The sequence below is a fragment of the Hipposideros armiger genome, unplaced genomic scaffold (genome assembly GCF_001890085.2).
Source record: "Hipposideros armiger isolate ML-2016 unplaced genomic scaffold, ASM189008v1 scaffold_461, whole genome shotgun sequence".
Taxonomy (NCBI): domain Eukaryota; kingdom Metazoa; phylum Chordata; class Mammalia; order Chiroptera; family Hipposideridae; genus Hipposideros; species Hipposideros armiger.
Genome location: NW_017731811.1, coordinates 1,022,217 through 1,030,114, shown reverse-complemented (window position 1 = coordinate 1,030,114; position 7,898 = coordinate 1,022,217). Strand labels below are relative to the sequence as shown.

Sequence of the window (7,898 nt, the reverse complement as noted above, 5' to 3'; positions counted from 1 at the left end):
CTAACCACAGGATAAGGCCATCTAAGCACACTTGCGTAGGTTGCCCGTATGCTCTGATCTTCCCCAAACTAGTTCCAGTTTACAGCTGTCCCTCCCTTCCCCCCGCCCAACATGCTCTGTGATAGTGTTCTTTTTTGCTCTCCGAAGTGTCCTGGTTTAGACAATAAATGATGAGGTTTCCCTACTCATAGGCGAAATATCCTTAGTGACTAGAACCACCAGCATGGCAGACCAAAGCATTGAGAGGCGCTGAAAGGTGCTCCATTGTTTGTGGATAAAGCCCGTCTCTCCACTTACCTAAGTACAAGAGGGCGACTTCTGTTCACATTGCTCGGTGTGACTCTCCCTACAGACCCACTTAGCAGTATTAAACCCAGGGAGGTGCTCCCTAAAGTACTCAGGACTCTTCAGAGAGTAGTCTTCCAGCAATATTATTGACAGCAACTCATCTGCTGCTTGAACATCTAGTCAGTAAGTGAAACTTGCTCAATGGGAAAAATATGCTAAACTGTCCTCCTAATTTCTGTTCATTTAATCTCCATTAGAGGCGCCACAGGCTATCTCTCCATGTTTTTAAAAAGGACCGAGGACTCTCGGTTCCAGCTAAGATGGAATAAGCACACTCTCATCTATCTAAAATATATAAAGAAATTATCCGATAAGTCTGGAGTATAAATGATTACCGGAAAATTATTTTCCTTGGTATAAAAAAAGGTTATTCTATACACTGGTGCACACACATCCACAGACATAGTTTAACTTTATTAACATACCTTAAAAAAATGACATCAGACTGTATCTTGCTTCAGGGACATTTTTCCCAAAATGATGCTCTAAGGTCGAACCCATGGTGACTCGTTTAATATTCATTTNTTCCATGCCAGACCGTGTTTTTATAATTAGCTCCTCTAAAAAGGACTCCATTCGTACAGCATGTTGTGATTCAATGACATGCCGCATACAAAGAGGTTCTGTGGCAAAAGAAATGTAACAAGGCCTCTGTTTCCTTTCCTTTCCTCCTTGGCTTATCTTCCTCGCAAGACCTGAGGTGTGTCGTGTGTGTGTGTGTATGTCGAAAGTGGCAAACTGTGTGCGTAAGTGGAAGTGTCATCGAGCACAAGAAATATTTCCTCTTGTTAACCTATTACCTGGACAGCCAGGGCCATCTCTGGATGACAAGCACGCAGCCTCTATTTCCCCAAAGCGACACCGCCTTTTTGGCAGATCCTATCACACACAGCTGGGTTTCTGTGGCTAATGACAAACTCTGAGTTGTTCTCTCTCTCCAGGGCCATCTTCCTTCCTTCCTTCCTTCCTTCCTTCCTTCCTTCCTTCCTTCCTTCCTTCCTTCCTTCCTTCCTTCTTTCCTTTCTCTTTCTTCCTTCCATTTTTTCTTTTTTTTCTTAATTTTTTTTATTATTAGTTTTAGGTGTACAAAACAACGTAATGACTAGACTGTTACACCCCTCAAAAAGTGATCACCCCAACAAGCCTACCACCCCTCTGACACCATAGGTAACCATTACAATACCATTGACTCTATTCCCTATGCCGTATTTTACATCCCGTGACTATTTTCTTCAGCTCACATTTGACCCAGTCATTGGAATGTTTTCTCTCCATTTGGAGGATTTTCCCCCTCCATTTTTCATCAAGGCATTATGTGTCTTTGATCACCTCTTAAAACAGAGAATGAGGCAAACAAAATGTTTTGTGCATCTCCACACTCATGTACAACAGATGCTAGAGCTTCTGGTGGACCAACCAGGACTTCAGCGCCCTTTGCATTAAGGGGGGAAATGTATTGAACAGAAAGAAATGTCCTGGTAGTCGCTTGTTTTCTCCTGAGCATGTGTAGAAAGCGTTATTGCTCTTTAAATAATCCTGGATAAAAACATGGCGTCTTTAGGAAGAAACAAATGCAAAAGCAAACCAGACAAGCAAACATAGGTCTTCGCATAGGTTTGACATAGTTTTACATGTGTCTTCAGTGAGAATTAAGGAAACTTTCACGGGGTAGAGTCCCCGGTGGAAATGTGAGCTTCCCTATCCCCACCCCAGAGCCTTACCGTAGCCGGACAGAAAGGACTAGGACCTCATCAAGCAGTGGTGACTGGGAGGGTAGATGTGGGATTCCTGTTGGACAGAGTAGCCCTTCTGTTCAGCCTTTAATTATGGACCTTCAGACAAACCAACACATCCCTCTTCTGCCATTGGATTGGGCACCCAGCACTGTTTAAAATGACGTGATGGCACAGTTTCAATGAACAAATCTATTTATNTCACTGGCCCTCATATGTGGGATCCGAACCAGGGCCCTCTGGCGTCCCAAGCCAGTTCTTAACCATCGTGCCACTCCGCCAGCCCGTATGCAGATTTTTAATGGGTGGGAAACTGCATGTTGTTCTAGAGTCAGCAGTATGTTCATATGTATGTAAGTATAGATGTGTGTGCGTATATATGTACACATATGAACTGAATAATATAAATGAGAGGAATAAGGAATAGTTTAAATCATCTGAATGTGAAACGCAATCTATTGAATATTTCGTTGGTCCAAGGAGAAAAAATATTTGATAGTAAGTAGTAGTTGCCTTCTTTGGAAGACACATTCTCCATTCTGTGTCAATGTTCTGACATTTGGGGGGAACTCATAGGTATCTTTCACTCAAATTGCACTTCAAAGTGAGAGCACTTAAAATACACATAAAGCAAAATAAAAGCTAAACACGAATGTGCCTTACAATGCATAGAAATAGCACTCATAGACCAAAGATGGATTAATCTCAGATGCTACTTTCTCTTAATCTGTGTGCACAAAATGTTTGGAGTTTGGCTGAACATGATCTACAATTCAAATTTGGTACATATAGCAGCATTCTCAGACTGGAAACTCTTGTGGGTAGCAAACTGACTATAATATCTAAATATGCATTCTTATAGCACAGTACGTATTGATGTGTTTTGTATGAGAAAAATCATTATATTGGAAGACAGCAGTCATTAAGCTAAAGGTGGTATGGATTTTCAAAATAACAACTTTATAAGTGAGAACTGCATAAACAATATAGGCATGCAACTGTGTAAGTTGTAACTTGCAACTTTTAACAAGTCATTAGCAGAGCAGACGTCACACAGTGACTAGAGTTACACGTTTACCTGTGTAAGTATTTGAGTATTTGTTATACGGTTTCTTCCACTAGAGAGTAAACTCCATGAAGAAAGTTTAGTGCTGTATGTCTAGTGCCTGTCACAGTGCAATGAACAAGGTCCTAGGATGGCAACTCATGATGCAGAGGCATATAGCCAATAATATTCTGATAAGTGTACACGGTGATAGATGATAACTAGAATTAGCAGGGTGATTACATTGTAAGGTATGAAAAAAAGATTGAACCACTATACTGTACACCTGAAACTAATATAACCAATATAAAATTGTATACCAAGTACACTTATATAAAAAAATTAATTAAAAAACATTATGTTTGCATACACAGAAAGTATTTGCTGAATCTAATTAAATTTATTGCTTAGAAAGTCCAAACGAGCACGCCTAACAGGAACTGTCCAGGCCCTACGTGCTGGAACAAATAGGCTGAAAAATTGGTGAGCTTCTTAGTATCTTCTCTCCTGGTTCCAGCGCAGAGATAAAATGTGCAGAAACTTTGAAAATGACCTCTTAATGAAGACATAGGTTGGACTGGTAGCAAAGTTTTATTCAAGTGTCTTTCAGGGTCAGAGCTGTTTTCAATCTAGTTAAATCCCCGCCGTGCCCGCCCCGACCCCCACCAAAAGGGAAAGAAACAAGTTTGACCTGTCTTGAGCCAAAGTCACACTGTTTGGGCTGTTAAGAATATGATTAGCTTCTGAAAGTGACTGATGCCCTGGTTTTTCAATCATGTTAGAATTCTGGAATAAATGGAATTTCTTATGAAGGCTACAGAAAGGTCTGATAGGCTTTCAACAGCAACTTCCTCCTACTTCCTGGGAACTGAATTTACCTCTGCCAATCAACTTCTGTTTACAGCTATGTGGATGAACAGGTTTATAGTTTAGCCTGTGTCAAAAGATCTGAAAATTAGTGGTGCATTCAGCAACTCTCCTGAGTTTGAATGTCAATGGCTCGCTCTTGGATAGAAGTTCATTCGTCCCGCAGACATTAAAATTTTAGGCAAATATGATTTTAAATGAGAATCGGTATCAGTCTAGAGCATAAGTAACGGTAGGGTCACATTATCAATCTAGGAACCTAGACTTGAATCTGGGATGCATCACTGATGAGCTAGGTGAATTCTGGCGCTGCTTTANAAGGCAGAGAACAAAGCCATTACTTTTGAGACTTTTTAATTTTTGTCAATCTGTTCAGTGTAAATATTATTCTCATTCACACTTGATTATTATTTACCTTCTTTCTACATTTAAAAAAAAAGATAATATTTTATCCTTGTTCTTTAGTAGGTTACAGTCAGGTTTGTTTAGTCTGACAAGACACAGGAGATCTAGACATTGCAGTCCCTGAGTGGACATGTCGAGGACTGAGGGGATCAACATTTCATTCCACTAACAGACCAAATGTGTTTGGGGAGCTCTTGATAAGGAATTGTGTGGAGAATGGTGTCTAGGTGAACTAGAGAACAGAATGAAGGACCCGTTAATGACTGACACAGCCATGGCTACCTCCATATGCACACAGATTATTTCAGATGTGGGTGGAAACTCAGAGGGTAAAAACTCCTTCAAAGGAGGCCATCTACTTGACTTATGTTTTTGCTAAGGATGGTGGACTGTATAGTTGTAAAAGCCTTGTATCCTTAGCATCATTGAGGTAGTGTATCAGTCCTGGATTTCCCAGCCCTGAAATTCTTGTTTCCCGAGACAAATCAATCTATATTTCTCAAAGATATTGTGAGTGGGGCCTTTTGTTATATATAGCCCACAAGTTGCTAATTGACTTATGGCTCAATATTTGTTGGGCACTTACTGTTGTCCTGAAACTAGATAGCTCAATTTTTATCAATGAATAAAGGAAAAGAATATACCCAATCACCATCACTAAGAAGTGCTATGGACGAAGGGAAGATAATGCTAAGTTTGTTACTGAGAGCCCTCTAAGAGTCAGGTGCTTTACATTTTTCACCTCTACTATCAGACAATTGGGGCCATGAATGTGGCTCAGACAAGTCACCTGCTGTGAGTCCTGCCTTACTGCCATCACCCGGTGAATTAGTGTGGAACTGGTATTTGAGACAGGTTTGTCAGGCCTCAACCCTCACACTCTTCCTCTTAAGAATTTTCCTTTCACTCTACCACTCACCTGTCCCTTGCTCACCTTTGCAATGAATGACACCAGGCCTAACGTGATGAAGAAAAGCATTCAGAGATGACGAAGTGGATTGTTTGAAATTAAGTCTGGAAGAAGCAAGTAGAAGAAAAGATTCTGATACTGATAATTCAAGACAAAAGCTACTGGTGAGGATTTTGCAATAACCACAAATGGTGCTTTGGTATAAGGTATCCATAGGTGGGTGGGCATCCGTGCATCCCCGTTTCTCACAATAGTCCTGGTTTATATCTGTTTTCTCATCCCGTTAGTGGCTCTGTTAACTCTCAAATGTGTTACAGTCTGGCCACGTAAAGTGTTCTTTTACGTAGGAAATATCAGAATGATATTTTGTCTAAACATTCAAGTACACGAAAATCATGGTTTCTTCTGGGAATGAATCTGCCATGAGCTAACATTTCCACTCAGTTGTCATCATCGTCACCAGCACGTTTATTTGGTGTCTGAAGTGTCACCATGGCTATGTGCACATTCCTCCGTTTTTCTGTAGCTGAATTTGTCAAAGGAGAAAACAGGATGTTTGGGATTTTTCTTCAGCTGGAAATTATTTGGAGTTGCAAGAAATTCCTCTAGGAATTAATTTAATGCTCAAATCACAAGCAATGGCTTTCCGCTTTCGATTAGCTTCCCAGAGTCTTTATTTAGTTATTTATCTTAAAATTTATTTTATTTTATTTTATTTTTACCACTGAGTCATCCGCCCGCCCATTGGCAGCTCAGCAGCAGCTCAGCTTAGGTGCAGTTCACTGGCCCATGTGGAAATCGAACCTGCAACCCTGTTGCTCAGAGCTCGCGCTCTTAATGAACTGTGCCACTCGGCTGGCCCTAGCTTCCCAGAGTCTTTAAAAGAGATGATGTTTGAGGAATTGGGAGTTTCTCAGCACTGCAGCATTTAGAGCTGCTGCCAATATGTTGTTGTCTGATTCTGAATGCCAGGGAGCATGTGGATAAATGACAAACATGGAAAACTCCCAGCCTGTGTTTTAATCTTACTGAAAGCAGTAGAACATAATAGTTAGGTTTTTAATTGGGTGTGAGATTAGAGATGGAGGATGTATTACTAGTTGGGGTTCAGTGGGTGGTTCTGAAGTCAAATTGCCTGGGTTTGAATTGAGAGCCTCCCGCTGCCTGGCCATGTGACCTTCTTCAAGTTACTTGACTTATATGTGAAGTAGAAATTTTAATAAGACACAGACTTGTAGTGAAAAGTCTATGAGAGAGGACCTACAAAACACTTGGGACAGTGCTTAGCGTATAGCAAACACTCACTCGTATGATTGTTAACGTGAAGACCGAAGGAGCCAGAAAAAAAAAATGCAAGCCTGGATTCTAAGGATAAAGTTAAAACCCTGAAGAAAATGAGTACACATATCTCCCTCTACATCTTCATATGCAATTAAGAGGGAACTTATAATGGTGAAACACCAAAATGCATCTTTCGTAACCATGGAGGAAACTGGGCGAGAGGTACTCGAGAATTTGCATACCTTTCTCTGTGAGCCTCTGATTATTTCAAAATAAAAAATTTTTAAGAAGCCAAAAAAGTATGCTTCTTTCAATCTCATCCAGTTTTCTCCATCACCTCGGTTGCCCGTCTAGTAGTCTGAGCTAACATCGCCTCTGCCCCGTATCCTCCTTCCAATTCATTACGAGTAGGGTGGTCAAAGTGGCCCTAGAAAAGTAGACATGACCATGACACTTAGCTGTGCAAAGGCCTCATTAGCCCCCGTGGCTCTTTTCAAGTGGTCTACAAGGCCATGAGTATCCAGCTTTCACCAGGGCTCAAGTAACATCATGCTCGAGCTTGCTACTCACTATGCCATACTCCCAGTTCTATAGCCAAGCCCGGCCCCCTCCCGCTGAAGGACCTAAAACATCTTCCCTTCATTATCTCTCTGCTATTCTGTGTACATCTTACTCATTCTTTAAGAATATTTACGATTATTTAAGCTGGAAAATGAGCTTCGTCCAGGGAGCTTCCCATTTTCACTCAGATTCAGGCAGTTATCCTACGATGTGGTCTCCAAAGTTGCATTTCCTTTACACCTATTCCTTACTTAAGAACTAGCTTCTGAAACCATGACACTAACTAAAAAAAACAAACAAACAATCAAACAAAAAGGTCTTCATTCATGTGAGTAGAAAAATGATTTTGAGTTTTGTATCAATGTCACATAAGTCAACATATGCACGTAGGCCTTGAGAGCATGTTTGGAGGTTCCAGCAGGGAAGCACAGCTAACTTGTATACCCTTAGCCTTGATGAAAAGATAAGAACGGATCAGATTTTCTTATTTTTTAATTTATGTGTGGCCATGCCTTCAGTTGGGAGTCCCAGGAGGATTTATTGGACAAAACACAGGATTCATTTTTAGTGCTCCAAATGTTAAGCAACATTACTGTAGACTGTGTAAATATAAAGCTCTGATGACTTTAAGTCCTTCATTATATGTAGAAAAGAGAATTTGACTAGAGATTGAAACTGTTTTAGATCCTAGCTTTGTTAGTATATACGGGGAGGGCTGACTTAAGTCATATGCAGATTTTTTTTTTAA

The 7,898-nt window shown here is 40.6% G+C and overlaps 1 pseudogene; it reads right to left on the bottom strand.

Moving 5' to 3' along the window:
* Nucleotides 1–7,898, bottom strand: part of LOC109395267 (heterogeneous nuclear ribonucleoprotein U-like protein 1) — a 142,780-nt pseudogene that overhangs the window by 96,604 nt on the left and 38,278 nt on the right.